The 16,261-nt window shown below is 32.4% G+C and overlaps 1 non-coding gene across 1 annotated transcript; it reads left to right on the forward strand.

Annotated features, from left to right (window-relative positions):
* The first annotated feature begins 15,505 nt into the window (after positions 1-15,505).
* On the forward strand, positions 15,506-15,696 carry LOC143430057 (U2 spliceosomal RNA). The gene has a single exon (XR_013102598.1). It is a non-coding gene; the product is annotated as a U2 spliceosomal RNA (small nuclear RNA).
* The last annotated feature ends 565 nt before the right edge of the window (positions 15,697-16,261 follow it).

A 16,261-nucleotide genomic window follows, 5' to 3' on the forward strand; every position in this document is an offset into this window, starting at 1 on the left:
GTGTCGCCTGAGGTAAACTCAATCGTTGAGTGATCCTGCCATAAACAGAAACCTGCTTATCGGCTGCCGACTTGCAATCCCCAGGAATTTATGTAGGTGCACATGTATACATGCGTACATATGTATCATTAATACAAACCAGGATAATCCAAAGGCAGGTAAAAACTCTTTATTAAGAAGATGCGATATATTTATTGTTTGCTTTATTTTATTGCTGGGACAAAATAGAAGTTTTTTTGTGTTCGATACTTAATTTATACATTAATAGACGTAATACGAATCCATCTGTCAGTACGTCAGACACCATTTTAGCGATGAAATAGATACAAGTAGTATCGATGCAATGTGTTGAACGGCTCGTGTCAAAATGTTTTCTGTGCTTGTTTCATTTTATATTGCACGACACTGTCACGCGTTTGTATTAGACAGACCAGAGGTTCAAAATCGTTACTCTCGTGTGCACGTCGCGACAATTTTCAACAGCCGAAGCTGTTTGTTTCCTATATTTACATATAAACTACGCGACAAATATATTTTTATTCACAATAATATATATATTTACTCACGACATATTATAGCAAATTTTTTAATTATATCAAACTTTATGTATCAAGTTTGGATAAATATTTGATAATATTTTTTATCCTATTTTTCTAATATCATATAATTTAAATATGTATGAATTGTACCAAAATGAAATAAAACTTTAATAAAATAACATAATACAGACAGGATACGTATACATTATTATTTTGGAGATTTGCAATTGGACTCGAAACGAAAGAGACGGCGAACGAATTTAATTTGGTTCTCATCGTTTTTAGTTCAATAGTAATCGCCGTGTTATAACCTTCCTCGTGGAACTAATGGTGTAGGGTGTGGATAATCTCGTGGCAGATGGCGTTGCGGAAACCATGGTTAATACTTTAATTACCTGACCAATATTCGTACTCTCGTATCTATGCTCTACGCGACGAAAATACAGCGAAGAAAATGTAAATTTAACGATCTAATATTTCCACTTAGTGCAGTTTCGACGTAAGGACATTTGATCCTCTTGCAGACAATTTTACCATTTTATTAGGAACGAAAAGACTTAAGAACGGGAAATTGAAAACCAAATAGTAGACAGTGTTTCAAAATATTTCTCTAAATTTAGTGCTATATGTAGTTATTACTTAAATTTCTACACGAATGCATACTCGGTGAACGTAGCAGATTGTCGAAAAACACTTAGTCATTTATCATGAAATATACTCGGAGCCTATTTTTTTAATTATGCAAGTATATTTGCGGATTTATGTTCACATTAATTCAATTGTTACTGGGGATAAAGAAAATACAATCATAATTAATCGCTATTTATTTTTCAGAAATGTCAAACCATTCTGAGACTCCAGCAGAACGAAAAGAATTCCAATTTAACAGGCAGTTTCATACGTGTTATTGTGTACAAATTGTATCAACTTCGCCAGTGTAAATGCCCATAACCATAAATTACAACGAAGTAATTTCTGCATAACCCCGCGATAACGGAAGTATCTAGGGAGAACAAGCAATATGAGTGTTACCAGAGTGCGGATGCATGAAATGGTTTAAATTGCGCGTATCACGCAGCGCATGATTGCGTAAAACTAACTTCCTAATTTGTTAGTTCTCGATTCGCTACTACGAAAACAATGAATACGCAACGAATTGCGGCGCCACTGGAAAATCTATTTTTACATTGTGATAGAGTGTTTCTCGTTTTTGAATCGTTTCAATCAAGAATACATGGAATATTTGTATAGAATGCAATGTAACATAAATAAATGTAGTAATAAATGTTTCTGAAATTGCAGGAATAATGTTATTTTAATTTATTATATATAACATTTTTTAAGTTCATATATTTATTTAATATCATTTTTATTTAGATGTTTCTTTGCATATTAATGACTTTACTATTAACTTGTAATAATATAATACTTATAAGACTTCCAAACGTAAAATTGATGAAATTAATACATATGTTGAAAGTTCAGTGCGTTAAATTTTGTTCTATGTTTTAATATTAATTTGTATTTTTAGAAATACAAATGTTAATTAGTTTCAAATGATTACTGAATTTTGGGAGTAATGATAATGGTATTTTTGCTGTACTAATAACAATAATGTTTTATCATGAAAGGTTATTAAGTAAAGCGAACTTCTTCATTAATTCGTCTCATTTTCATAAATTGAGGAGGGAACGAAAATAGAATGAAAATATTTAGCAAAGTAATTAAATATATTCTAAACGTCGATTAATATTAATGAATTGATAGTAAAATAATGAAAGCTTCAAGACGCATTTCATTTGTTTTACAATTTCACTGCTTTAAAGTTTTGCGTTACTACGCAAAAAGGCCGCGAATAATTGCTGAAATTTCAATAAAAGTATAACGTACACACGAAAATTCGTTTACGAGCACGAAGTTCTATCATCGGCGGTAACAAATATACATATATAATATATTTTCAGAACTCGACATCGTATCTGCAATCAAAATATGTAAAACCAACACAACATTTATCTACCCAACCTGTGAATTTTTATCGTCCATTGCGCATCGTTGGGCAAATGAATTTTCCTCGATTCGTTCACCTGCAAATGAAATTAATTTCTCCTATCGATTGCTATTTACGCAACTGTACGCAGATCATGTTATAATTAAACATGATCGTTAAAATGAAATTAAAATCATAATGTTTCGAACAAACATTTTAACGAAATTTCGAAACTTCTTTTCATTGGAAATGCTTGAACTATTACCGAATAATTTTATGATAGGAAACATTTTTTTAATAATAATTTAATTTTAAATTACTTTATATCACTTGGCATGTTATGAAAGGAAGAAATAAAAAATGCAACTTTTTAATTATGAGACAAGACATCTTAGTTGTCACTTGTTTCCTTGCATTGCAATATATTCTTTTTCCTTAGCAATTTTGTTTTATTATCCCATTCAAAACTAAAATTATTTAGGTTATAGCTATCTACAAGAAATAACCATGGAATAACGGTATCATTTCGCCCCTGAAGATCGATGCATGACAATCGATTGGTAGCCAATAGCTGCAGCCGTAGCAATCGATCACGTGAACGTTTTGTTTATATCTACTCCCTCGTCTCATTGGATCGTTAGATGTAGCTTCACTGACGAGTCTGCTTGCAAGCCCCGGGGTGAAACTCTCTTCCGCTCTCTTTCTTTCTTCTCTTTACTTCTGTTCCTTACTTTTTTTTATAACTCCGCGATTGTGAAGAAAAGTCCTCACCTCGTTCGATGCTCGTTCGATGCTCGTTCGGCACGAATGCTGCAATGTAGGTGCTCTTAATATGTACTCCTAAAACTCTTGGTACGATGCTTACATTCTTTATGCACACTTAGTTATACGTGAATTGGTACTAACTCTACAAGCATCTCAGCGCCAATCCGACATTTAGGGAGGTGTATTACAGAAAGCATGTTAACGCCAAATAGCTGAAAGCTTTCTCACATGATTTATTACACTCTGCGATTGTGTTGTGCAAAGTGGCTGATCGTCATTTTAAACAGTTCAATTCTTTCATACATATCTATTGTAATTAAAATATATTAAACTGTTTTGTTTCTACATAAAAATTCTTGTACATTATATTAAAATAATATATTTATTGAAAATTTCAATTTTATCTACATACTACTTTCAGAAAATTGTCTTAGTTTTTAATTACACTATTCCACTGTAACGCATCTGACTATTGGAATCTACATATTCCAATAAAGTACTTATTTTCATTGGAAAAGCTTAAACTATTACTGAATAATTTTATAATGAGAAATATTATTAAAATTTTGGCCTACCATCTGTGCAATATATTATTTCATTACATATACAGTTTAGTTGCACATTTAAAATATATAGTTATGCAAGAAAGAAATTAAAAATGCAACTTTATACATTTTAATATTTCTAAATAGTGTAAGAAAGGGAGGGAGAAAGAGAGAGAGAGAGGGAGGGAGGGGGAGAGAGAAAGAGAGAGAGAGAGAGAGAGAGAGAGAGAGTTCTGCTAACAAGTCAAGTACAGTAAATTGCGTATGAAATGAGTCGAGCCACTGAAATATGCAAGGAAACGAATATTTTGGAACTAGGACTTCAGGAGTTTGAGGGCGTCGAGGTGTCGCCGTCGGTCCGTGTCCCCGATATTTTCTACGTCTTTCGCCTGGTCTTTGGTGGAGAACGTGACATTGAAGGTAAATGACTCGGAGACGTTCACTACTTGTCCTTTCTATATCGACCATCACAAGAACAAGGTATAGAGAACACTTCCAACTCCTTAACATTAACTGACGTCTCTGCATATCATACGCCTTATTTTATCTAATACGGCAATGGTTACAGAAATTGCATTACCTTAATAATACCAGTGTAATGGTTTAATACCAATTGTGTTATTACGTATTTGTTGCATCAGATTACAGTAGAGGTACAAAATTTGCAATATAAGTACCTACATAATAGTAATGCGTGCTAACAAACTGTATTTTAAAAAAGAAGTACAATTTTATGGCCGCTACTGTATATATAATGGATGTATATAGATTATCAGTAATTAAAAACTCTAGAAGTCTGCTCAAGACTGCTTAAACTAAAATTTAAATGCTAGCCACGTCTATCCTTAGATAGATCATTTTTTACCTCTTTTTTGTTCCTTGTTGATGGTCCTCGCGTTTTATTAAAATTATTCTTAAAGCTACGTACCTATATATCTTTTTTTTTACTATAGTACTACAATAATTACTTAATTTCTTGTGATAATAAAGCACTAAATTATTAATGAAGCTAGGTGCTTCACTCGATCACTAATTATGCATATTTTCCATTAATCTAATATTTAATTTGTCACGCGAAGAAAAACTATGCTTTGAGAAAAATTCATTAAAATACATATTTAAAGCAGTCAAGAAAAATAATATTTCCTAAAATTTTGTATGTAGGAAGCTTTACTTTGATTTTCATCTCTCATAAGAAATTCATCTTCGCTTTGTCATTTTTGTAGATTTTTAAAAGTTTCAAAAAAGTGATCTAAAATGTTAAATCGGCGTTGTACACGGCGTTACTGATACGAAATAAGTCACTGGTTCATAAGAATATCACGGATTGAAGATATGTATGTGAATAATGGGTACTTCTTACGTAACGCGACATTATCAGTTTGAAAGAAGATTACCGTGAATATTCTTCCTTGCATAGAGCATAGAATTATCTGTAGAGTATAAAAAATGGTTAAACGTCAAATAAAAGAGATATTTGCTGGTTAAATCATTCTTATGTAATGTGAGAATACATTTCGTCTACGTGAATAATTTTTTAAATATATTTGTCCGTATTTCAAATGAGTTTTTCTCATTAAAGTTTAAACAAATATTATATAATATATTATAGTATGTTAATATTATTAAATACAAAGAACATTATTTCTATAAAGGCTGAATGATCTTTACGATATACAAACAAGTAGATAATTTATACAATACGCGGTAACAAGATAGCTGTAGATCTAATACGATTATTTCTAGCAGCAGTTCTCAGGTAGGTCCTCAAGTTCTCTTGCGTAGCTCTTGAAAACGGAGCTATTTTTTTAACATTAATATACCTTAAGGCGATTACAGAATGCGAAAAAGAAGTGCACAGCAGGAGGTAGAAGGGAACGAAGAGATTCTTGTACGAAACTGCGGGAACACAGGACAGCATCCATGATAGACGCGTCATAATTATGGCCTTAATTAAAAGGGCATTAATTAAAAGCGTACACGGCCGCGTTTGCAATTAATAACAGTCCAACTTGTTCTCATTACTCCAGCACACCCGCTGTGTAGAGACATTTGCCAACGGAACATTTACAACAACGCACCAAATGTATGCAAAGGAATGTTCATCAGGATTCTACATTCTAATGCAATCTTTGTAAAAACTAGAATGGTTTAAGCAGATTTGATATTACTCCTCTGATTTTGACTCATTTCAACAGAAGTATACATTTCTCTAAATCTCTGTGTATCGTGCTTTTAATAAGAAGAAGTAATAGACGGCAAAACTTGAAATCAGATTTGAAATTCAGTGCATCGTATAGAAGTTGAACGTTCCTACTGTACAGAATACAAAGTTGTTGATTACAATAAGATTTGGAAAAATTTCTTTATACTTAATAGAAAAACTTGCTCCAATATGTATTATCAAAATACATGTATCAAAGTAGTAAGAGTTATCAGTGATAAGTATAAGAGAAAATGTATGCATGACACTAGCATAAACACAATCACACAGTGTGTTTAGTTTTCTGATTTCCATTCAAAATTACCACAATAAACATAATAACAGGCTAATTGTACAATTAAATGTAAATTTTATTTCTATAATTGGTATCTGTAGTTCACAGATCGGTTACTTTTTATACATATAAATAATATGACGAATATGAAAATCATTGAAATTAACAGAAAATAGTTTCGTTTGTTTATTACTCGATTCCTTGGAAACCGACAATATTGAAATTAAATTCTGTGTCATATTTGAAACAATTCTTTCATTACTCCTGTTAACCACATTGTACTTTACATTTAGCGAGAGTTGGTGTGTACATTTACTCCCTCCATCAGTTTATTGCACTCTACAGCTATTGCACTCTTATGATCGTATTTCCCTCTTGGCTTCATCGTTCAACGCAAACGTTACGTATCAGTTATTCATTAGAAGCATGCGGATGGTATCCCATTGAATCATACGAAACATTAAATCGATCATCCAACTCTTAATCGATATAGAATTTTATTCTTTAAATTTTCTTTTTATTTTTACATATACAATCTTTTTAAGCGTGAAATTCTTCCTAAATGTGGTCAAATAAGATGCTAGCGTTGCATAGTCTTTGGATGAAAATATAACTATCGCATTCGATGTCGAAATGAAAACATCGAATATATACTCATTATTTACTTGAATCGAAGCACACCTAACGCAGGCACGCGCCTAGCGCACAGCAATCACCCCACTATACTGTTAGGCCGAAAATTGCGGACTGTAGCTCATGAAGTAAATTTTGTGGCCGCTAGAGGTCTACGGCAATTAATCTGTTCTCGCGAGGGACAGTTGACGCGGGAGTAAATATAAGGCGAGTGATCGCTACATGATATCGGGAATGTATATCGCAGTAGCGAAAAACATTGACTAGTTTTTAACCCTTTACTGAAGATAGGTGACTTTTGGTTGTGCACGAAGTTTTGCGCGACAGGATGAATGTGAGGCGACATGCGATTTCTACATGTTTAGATTTGCAGTATCTCCAACCGATTTGATCGCATTATTGATTCTTAAAGAAAGGTTTCTTAGCTGTTGATAATCCTTTACACATTGTGTAAAGGATCATCAAATGACAGATCATAACAGAGATAAGATAATGAAAGATTCTTCCAAGAGTGTAGATTTGTTCATGGAATATTGGTCAACAGACGCAATAAGCCACATTATTACATTTTTTGCTAATACTTTTACAAGAGATCGATTGGCCTAAATTTTTTGGATGTTGCATGTACAAATAATAGGGGCACGAGGTGGCAACGCTACACACGTTTACGACTCGTGGGTTATCTTGGTTGTATAAATTCAAGACTTTTAGATTATTTTACACCCAGGCGAAGAAATTTGTGTCGACGAATCTGTCGTAAAATTCAAAGGTCCAATTTCAATTATCACATAATAACCCACAGAAACCGACTAAATGGAGCATTAGAATTTATAACACTAGCCGATTCCAATACTGGTTATGTTTGCGGTATTTTGCCTTATTATGGCAGCCTTACAACAGAAAAATTGATAAGACTGGACTTTCCAGTTTCGATAAGGATCCCCTTACATTTATATACAACGAAGCTCAATAAAATTCCAAGTGCGCAGGGCCATCACATGTTTACTGACCGATATTATACCAGTTACATATCAGCCAATGAATTAGATAAACTGAAGTGTCATTTGACTGGGACAATACTAACCAACCAAAAAGAATTTCCAAATGCAATAAAAAACGACAACTTCCAAAAAGAAAATCTATGGTAGCGTATCGCAAAAAAATAAGAGGATCGCTACCCTATTGACGAATTATTACAATGCAGAAATGAGTACCGTTGAACGAACATTCCGGCATGGTGTCCAAACTGTGGTTAGAAAACTTAATACTGTCATAAATTACACTAAATTCATGGGTGGTGTTGATCTGGCAGATCAGTATTGTTCGACGTATTGCTTTATGAGGAAGTTCCTGAAGTAATGGCACAAACTGTTCTTTTGAGGAATAGAAATTTGTATAATTAATTCGTACATTCTGTACAAACAAATAAAGAGGCAAAGAAACGAACAACCACTTACACATGTACAGTTTCGAAAATATTTGTTAAACAAATTGAGGAGATTTTCGACAACTACGAGATCGAACTTTAAGAACGTCCTCCAACCCTGACGAAGTTCGCCTGAACGGAAAACTTCATGTAATTCTTATTGGAACAAAGAAGGATTGCAAAGTTTGTTCTACCCGTAAAAAACCAGGTGAAAGACATGAGAAGACGTAATATTGTGATACATGTCTAGATAAACCAAGAATACATCTTGGTCAATGCTTTATAAAGTATCACACAAAGCGAAACTACAGATCATAATTCTTGTAAAGATATAGTTTTAAAGATATAATTATAGATAAACAATCGAAATATAATGTTTTTATAAGATATTATTTATATGTAACATGATTTTATTGTATCATATAACTCACTCAACACATCCGCAAAAATCGCTTCGTCCTGTTACCTCACCCGGCTGAAAAAGTCGTCGTCCGCAAAGGGTTAAATAGCGTCTATGTGACGTAGCTTTTGCTTTGGTGAAAGCCAGTTGATGCCCGCACGTACTTTGACCCTCCTTGAGAGAGTGTCCAAGCTAGGAGGCACATGCCTTATAACCGTGCTCTTGCGATCGTTTGTGCTGTGCACCCTGCTTTGGTATCACAATGCTGCATCCCATACCCTTGCGCTCCGAACCGCCAAAAATTACCCACAAGGAACAAATATTTCCTACAAAGGGAAACCATCAACCTCCAAAAATTACCCACACGAGGAAGTCCCCCACAAGGAAAAAATATCTACAAGGAGGTACCTTCAACCCCCCAAAAACCCATATTTCCTACAAGAAAATCCCTGCCCCCACAAAAATATAAGAAACAAACAATCTCTAGTTAGTATCGAACCAAAATTGTGTCGATACCACCAATTATTTGTATCTCTAATTGGTATGAACAGTCCAAATCAGTAACAGTAAAATCAGTACAAATTATGAAATTTAATTTAAATGTAAATTATGTACTTACATTTGATGCAAATACCTTCTCTTGAAACTGCGTAAGTATTGCTACCAAGTATTAATATTAGAAATGTTTAAGTAACTGAAAGTATACATTTAATATGTAAATCGTATTTACTTGGATCGAAACATCCCTATTGACGATATGACATTGCAAATCGTGTATACCGTAGCTGCTAGCAAGACTAAATTAACTTGAGTGTTTCTTAACCGTTTATATTCGACAAGTGACACTTTGCATCCAATTTATTTTAACTTTAGAAATGTCACCAGTGCAAAAGGGGTGAAAGTATCATACATTGCAAATGTCCAAGTGAGCTCTGTGCTTTTACCCATAGGAAGAATCGCCCATAGCTTTAAGTGCTCTCGCCAAACGGATTTAGTGGTCTCCTGGGATTTAGTCTGATATACTAAATAGCAAGTGCGAAATAATTATAATTACGACATTAACATAGCCGGTACAAGTTTAGCATAACGAATATTAATTCAGGGCAGGTATTTACATAATTCAACATAATTAAATATATTTTTCACTTTATCTGTGCCTTTAAATTCAAAGTCGATCAGCTTAACCTACAAAAAAATTTATAAAAAATAATTCCATAAATCACTGGGCTCCACTTCAATTTTCCGAAAACAGGCAAAGACTCACCTCAAGAACACATCAAGAGAAAATAGACTTGAACTTAATTTTTTTGGATAACGCATCAACTTCCAAACACTACTTAAACAAATTTTCATTACATACTTTAACCGTTTTTATTTCTTCCATTTATTACATAATCTTCATTATTATTCATATAAAAATTGAATTGGTGCGTTCTTAAATTTAATTAGCGTGTTCTTAAGCATCTTCATTATTGAAGATAACTTGCTTGACATATTTCTATAAATTAACGATTTTTTTCCAAAATGATGTCTCAAGTTTGTTGAATAGATAATATAAAATTCAGAAATACATTTCCCACATGTTTCAATATTGAAACAATTAGAAATAATTTGTGGTAAGTTCATTGTCTCCTCATGTAGTATATTCCAGTCATAAATTTAATCAAACTGAAATATAAAGTGCTGCAGTAATCTTTTCCAGTAGATTTCATATTTCTATTTGAACTGTATATTACAAATACAGCATTTCCGCACAGCGACGTTACTTAATATATTATTGATCCCTACCCATAGTAATAAATAGTGGTGTTATATAGAAATTGCCTAGGTATCAGCACAAGCAGAATTTGTAATGAAATCTTACACCATCATAACCACAGTAGAGATTTCAACGCTCGACGCGTTGAAGAGCTCCCCTTTGACGTACGGAAACCATTGTAATCCAGGGATCTGGTTCACAAACCGATCAATGTGTGTATTATCAAAGGATCAGTATCAGTTATAATTATCCTCCATTGCAGCTCAAAGTAATGAATTTCGCTAGAGACACGTAAAAGTAACAACGCATATATCCGCGATATTAATGAACGAAATGAATAAAACGTAGCCGATTGATTTAATAATCTGCAAGCTGCACAGTTTTAGCAGAAATGTGTAAGAATTGCAATTTGCAATAATTGCGATTGATAAAACGTAATGACAATTCATTTGTTCACAGACACATTTATAAGATCTTATACTTAATTTGTTTATATTTCTTTGTATACTGAATACATAAGAGAAAATGTAATTGAAGTGAAGGCAATATGGCGTTATAAGAAATTGAATATATTACTCATCTCTTACAATATTGAAGACAATTTTATGAACAATAAGAAGTGCAAGTCCCCATTAATTTTTTTAAATATTTTTATTAATTTTCTTTGCTTACTTTTGATACCAATTAACTTAGATTGACATTCATTGTGCTACGATACACAAATTTTGATTATAATTCTGCATATTGGCGACAATTTCATGACGTGCAGAAAATTGATTGATTCCTATAAAATCATGCATATTGACCGACGCAATTGTAAAATGACTTTGCTAGGAAAGCGTAGGAAACTAATGAAGCCACACGTAGCAGCGTCGGAACTGTCATATTATGAAGCGCAAAAGCAGTTAGGTCTGTATTAGAAAATTTTGATTAATTTTGTAAATAATATTAAAATGGGTAGAAATTATTAAAAAAATATAAAAAAATCTAAAAAATAAAAAATTCCCAATATTTTTCTGATATTAAAATTTGCTCTTCTCCGGCGTTCTCCTTAATATGTAAAAAATAATGTGTAATAAATCGATATCCGTGGGTTATTATTCATGTTAGTATAAGTCAACGAAGCAAAAACGAAGTTTCCCCACATGTCTCGATAAGTTAATGTCAGCTTCCACTGCTCTACAGTCTGACGTCGCCTTCGCTTCAATAGAAGCTCCATTATAAATCAGTTGTTTATAATTTTCTCGTAATACACGCGCGAACACGTTCGTATGCCTGTGAAAGATAGAGAAAAATTGAACAGACCAAGAATAGAAAATTGGAAACAGGATATCTGGTTTTAAATATTGAGATTAGTAATTAAATTGTAATCGATGAATTTTTGCGAACAATTTAGGTAATAACAATTATTATATATTATTATGTATTATATGATTTTTAAATTAATGGAGAAAATCGTACAGTATATAAGATTTTATATTAGGATTGTATGAGGTTTGTAACTGTAGTGCAGGATTGGGATTGATCGCGAGTGATGAATTTGTATAATAACTTGAAAGGCATAATAATTGAAGTATATTTTAACAGGAATAAAATACAAAAAAACGATATATGCTCCACGATGATTTTTTTACGATTCATTTGGTTAAAATCTGGTAATCTCTGTAAAACAATATGAAATATAATAATTAGTATTGGTATAATATTATAATTCCATGTGTATATATTTCTCAAATATTTCAATATCATTATCATATGGCTATTCATTATTGTTCTTGAAATATATAACATTCTTCATATAAAACATATTCGTGGAATTTGTGCTTTTCATATGTTAATTTTGAGGATCATATTTTACTCTACGAACTATTTTCCGTATATACACAAAACTAGCTTTCTTCCGTCTTTTAAATAGCTTTTTTAATTCGGTATTGTTTAGTTTTTCATGTTATGAACTCTGTAGTGCGTTTCAGCCTACAAGTTTTCAATGATATTCGAGGTGAGAGATTGAAAAAGTGACTGTAATGCTTTTTGCTCCGTTTTAGAAGGAATATTCTTATGTAATACAAGCTTTCGGTTTCAGATCATTATAGTGGTAAAATTCAAACTCCTCTGTCATGTCCATACTTTCGAGGCACTCTTTTTTCTTTATAGTATAATCAAAAAACACGAGTTCATGAACATCAGCAGTGAATTTATGTACGCCCACACTTTGTTTTTATACTTTATTGTGAGTAACAAATATTTTTAACTAAAATCCTTCCAATTGTTAGATTTAAACATTATTATGACCAAATACAAGGAAAATGGATAAAGAAATAAATTTATACGTATTTGTTTATCCTATTGATGAAAATGACTGTAATTATTATAACTTTTTTTTTTTAGTTTGTAAAGAAATACTTATATCAATTTAATCCTCCTAAGTACTGCCATCTCGTGTAATTTTTTGTCACAAGAATGAAACATTTAAAGGTCGATCGATAAAGTAGAATTCCTACAATTTTGAATCGATCATTACAAAATTTTGAATCAATTCTATTTTTCCCACGTACTGACTTGATTTTCTTTCTATACTCTTGCTCAATTTTAAAAGACTATATAAGCTAGTTCCCTACCTTATGATGTTTCAAGTAATTGCACGAAGTACAGTAAACAATATATATAAAATAAGTGTACAATAAGATTACAAATAACGGAAGAAGAAAAACTCTCTTGCTTGACTTATAGTTCTGTTGTGGAATATAGTAATATACGTATATACATAATGTATATTTAACAATAAAAGATCATCCATTGTACTACATTTTTTACAGAACTGTGTAGAGGTATTACTTTAATATTAAAAGTGGATGAATACGTATATTAATTTTCATTTAATAAGTAAAAGCAATTATCAATATGGGTACCATCTCATTGATTTTAATAATTCTTAAATATGTTTTAAAAATTTATACTTTAAACAACTTTTTCCTATACACATATTCTTCATTTGGTTTTAATTTTCCAGATATGTACAACAAAAGATCTGTACCACTATAATGAATTCCACGCATATCTGTACATGTGCAAACAAATGGCGACGTACGCATCATCCTGTCATTACCGCTTACTTACCCAATCTCTAAACAGACTGGTTTACATATGCAATATCTCTGTCTTCAAATGATCTCTTAAGGTTGAGTCATTACATTGTAGATTCCCAATTACTGATGTAGCATTTGTATCGTGCGCGATCGCAAACAAAAGTATGAAAATATTGTTTTATGATTTTATTTATTATGTAGAAATGTGCTATGGAGAAAATTGTATCACTGTCTGAAATTCTATATTCAAAGAGTAAATATAAATTAAATTTATAGTAAATCATCAAGTGTTTGTACGGAACATAATGTACTACGTAGATCATAATATTCACAAACAACAAATAATGTTATTCATTTTAAATACTTATATGGATACAAAGCATGAAACAAAGTAAATTATCGAAATGTAGAAAGAGAAACAATTCTCCTTATAATCAAGCTGAAAGGTATACAGTCACGGTTACTTTAGTGTAACTAAAATACTTCACAATGTAATTCTCATGGTTTAATACTTTAAGCATATTATTATGTAAAATAGTGCAAAATCAATTTTTCTAAATATTTTCTCCCTGCTGCAAAAACTGTTTCAAAGCTATAGAAAATTGTACTTTCGTAACAGCTTATCGCAATAGAAATTGACAGAAATATAGGGATGCGTGGAAACGTGCGCAAATTTGAAAACAGGAAAAGAGGTCATGAGAGAATATATATAATAAAACTGTGAATGTAGACATTGTGGAGAACATTCAATTTCAAATATGAAGGTAAGACGCACAACTTTTAAGTACAAATCATACCTTTCCGAATATCATATTTTATACACATTATAATTAAATTAGTAAATTACTCATTCTTTCGGAAAATTCAAACCGGTTACTGTAGTAATACTTCGATATATTATTAGCAGAAACATCACAAAGCATTCGATTTTTAACATTTGATTCTTGATTAACATGTGCTTTAATATTCGTTCTGGAATTATTATTAAAATCAAGAAACAAATATTAAAAATCGAATGCTTTGTGATGTTCCTGCTCATAATACATCAAAATATTACTACGGGTGAAGAAAGAAAACGAGGCAGATGAGACAGGAGAATAAACAATGTATTAATTCAATTATAAAATCATTCATTCACTTGAAAATTAACTTCACCATTAAATGTTCTCTGTACTTTAACTATAAATATTTCAATAAATATTACAAACTTATTTGAGATAACTAGTGATGAAAATACAGAAGCAAGTTTATACGAGCATATGTGTATTCTGGTTTTAAGTATAAAATTTTGAGAAAATACGGAATTATTGTTGAAAAAAACTTTTATTTATTACTCTACTTATTCTCTTATTTTATAAACAAAAGATTCGTATTTTCACCCTACATTACCGACTCAGTCAATGCGACATCAAAACTAATCGATATTAGGTTACCGCACATTATACGTACATACTGTTTTATTTTTCTTTAATATAGAAAATGTAAAGTAACATTAATATCCACTGTATTATAAAAATAAATAGATGAATATATATGTACAATATACACAATAGAGGTAGTTTTAATATAGATTTTAAGTAAAAAGTACCACAAACAAATTTTCAAAATTTTTCAATTTTTTTCAATACGCTAATCATTTTCAGTTTCCATACGTAATTAATAATATATTTTCTTATTATTTACAGCAAAAGAAACCCCTAAGCATCAATATATGTGTGCTAATACTCATTGTAAGATAGTGAAAAATACCACGGAACCGATAATTCCGAAGTCCACCGCTACGCGTCGGGCGAGGTCTACCGCTTCTCGCGAGCGTATAGACACCCTGTATGGTACATAAAGATGTTTTAAACGTTGTAAAAGCATCGCTTCTCGGCCTGATGGCTAAGATCAAAGTGTAGTATCTGTTCTTATCAGCTTAATATCTGATACACTCCTCATTAGGAGTCAGAATATTAACCTGATTTTTGGAAAAAGGCGGACCGCTGGGGCTTGCTCCACCTCCGCCGCGAGTCGACCCAGTATTGCAGTGCCTCTGGGACCGGCTCAATAAGCCTTTTCCAAAGATCAGTTTTTATCTAGTCAAACCCACGCACTTTGATTTATCCATCAGTAGCTATAAGTATTCGTTTTAACCTGTGTTCGACTCGCTCACCGGAGTGTCGCGTTATCATCCGCGTCGCGCGTGCTGTGCTCGTGTGTGGTGCAGTGATCAGTGCGTTCGGCTTGCTGGTGGACTCTGGACTTGGTAAGTCTGGCACTTGGAATTTCGGTGGAGGTCCCTTCTCGCGTGATTAGTTTAAAGTGCTCCCGATGCGGTGGTGTTGAACGCATCGGGCAGACGTTAGACGTCCATACGTGACGTCCCTCCTCCTAGGTCGACCATTTCGACCTCCGAGGAGTTTGAATCCGAGTAGATTCGGTTTGTTCGTCCTTGTACCCGGTTATAAGTGTAAACTTTACACTTATAGCCGTTGGGTTTGAATTCGACCTCTCCGTGTTTTGGGTGTTAGACTGTTTGCACGTACGCCCGTAAATCGAATTTTTTGCTCGATTTTACGGGTCGTCGCTGCGAAATAGCAGCTATTAGATTAATTAAATTCACCGTTTTATTTGTTTA

The sequence above is a fragment of the Xylocopa sonorina genome, chromosome 12 (genome assembly GCF_050948175.1).
Source record: "Xylocopa sonorina isolate GNS202 chromosome 12, iyXylSono1_principal, whole genome shotgun sequence".
Lineage (NCBI taxonomy): Eukaryota > Metazoa > Arthropoda > Insecta > Hymenoptera > Apidae > Xylocopa > Xylocopa sonorina.